The 1,894-nt window shown below is 37.5% G+C and overlaps 1 non-coding gene across 1 annotated transcript; it reads left to right on the top strand.

Moving 5' to 3' along the window:
• Positions 1-1,274: 1,274 nt before the first annotated feature.
• On the top strand, positions 1,275-1,376 carry LOC131489803 (U6 spliceosomal RNA). Its single transcript, XR_009250751.1, has one exon. It is a non-coding gene; the product is annotated as a U6 spliceosomal RNA (small nuclear RNA).
• The last annotated feature ends 518 nt before the right edge of the window (positions 1,377-1,894 follow it).

Here is a 1,894-nt window from a genome sequence, read left to right on the forward strand (position 1 = left end):
GTTTCTATTTTTGTATTATGACCTTATACTATCCTGGTATTTCTGCTACTTCATTCACTGCTCTGTTTCATTCATTGTTTCCTCTCTATTACTAGACCCTTTAAGAGGAAGATCTTTAATACATAATCATATGAATGCTTCTAACTCTATCTTTTCTTATTTGGTGAAGTCACCAACTGTTATGCCTTCATATTACATTCCCACAAACAATAAAGGAGTGATCCAGCTAGTTTCTCTATATCCCTTACCAGCATTTGGTGTTATCCCTGTTTCTTACTTTATCCATTCTGATAAATTTTTAAAAATTTATCTATTTTTAGATAGAAATCCTTTGCTGTATATATGGATTGCAAATGTTTTATCTTAGTATGTAGCTTGTGCTTTCATTCTCTACACAGGGTCTTTTACAGGTAACAGTTTTGAAGTTTGATGAAAAACAACTTGTCAATTTTCTTTTATCCACCATTCTTTTGGTGTCAAGTCAAAGAACTGTTGACTAGCTATAGTTCCCAACCATTGTCTCTGAAATTTTTGGCAAAAAATATTATTTTATATTTTATATCAGTGAAATGAACAAGACAGAGTGGGCTGGGGCTAGACAGCATCTCACTTCTCCTGCCATTTTTGTTGTTCCCATCTGGAAGCTGAGCCTACCTGCCCACACTACAGCAAGGTGGCAGTGTGAGCTACCCTGTTCTCCCCGCTCCAGTGCTGTCAATTAAATCCAATGGCAAGCTGATCCTACATCCATTGGGAGGCAAAGAATTGGTGCCTGTGGTGCCTCATTTTGGGCAGGGAAGTGGAGAGACCAAAGAAATTCCACTCTACCCATTTGCAGCCAGGCATTTTGAGTCAGCACTGAGGTGGAGTCAAATGGAACCAGCTTCCTGCTGAAAATGCATATGCACCCAGCCCTCAACTCAACCTTAATAGTAAGACTACTCATTAAAAAATAAGAATACCTCAGATCTAGAGAGAGGAAATACTTATGGCAATTATATTTTATTTTTATTTTTTAAGTTTTTAGGTTTATTTATTTATTTTTGAGAGGGAGAGAGAAAGAGACAAAGAGAGCGAGCAGGGGAGGCAAAGAGAGAAAGGCAGAGAAAGAGAATCCCAACCAGACTCCATGCTGTCAGCACAGACCCCGATGCAGGGCTTGAACTCACGAATCACGAGATCATGACCTGAGACAAAAACCAAGAGTCGGATGCTTAACCAACTGAGCCACCCAGGTGCACCAAGGCAATTCTGTTTTAAAAGTAAGGATAATAGTGCTTGCTTTGTTAGCACATATACTAAAACTGGAATGACACAGAGAAGATTAGCATAGCCTGTTTACAAGAAAAAAAGAAAGTGAGAATAATAAAGGTAACTGAATGTAAATAAAGTTTCTACAGTTCACTCTAAGTAGTAAAATGTTTTTTGTTTTGTTTTGTTTGAGAGAGAGAAAGGAGAGAGCATGAGCAGAGGAAGGGCAAAGAGAAAGGGAGAATCTCAAGCAGGCTATGGACTGTTGGCAAAGAGCCTGACATGGGGCTCGATCTCATGAACCATGAAATCATGACCTGAGCTGAAACCAGAGTGGGACACTTAACTGACTAAGCCACCCAGGTGCCCCAGAAGTAAAATTTTTCTATCAGTAGATTGTGATAAGTTTTATCTGTCTGTTTTAATAACCAAAGGAGCCAGTAAGAAAATGATATAAAACAATATACTCAATACTATAAATAAATCAAGATGGAGTTCTACCAAAAATACTCAAGTAACTCACAGTAAGGCAATAAAAGGGAAACAGAACTGAGAACTAGAAAAAAAACAAACAGAAAGCAACTAATAAAATGATAGATTTAAGTCCTAGCATATTAATAATTACATTGAATATGATGGTTAA

The sequence above is a fragment of the Neofelis nebulosa genome, chromosome 1 (genome assembly GCF_028018385.1).
Source record: "Neofelis nebulosa isolate mNeoNeb1 chromosome 1, mNeoNeb1.pri, whole genome shotgun sequence".
Classification (NCBI taxonomy): Eukaryota; Metazoa; Chordata; class Mammalia; order Carnivora; family Felidae; genus Neofelis; species Neofelis nebulosa.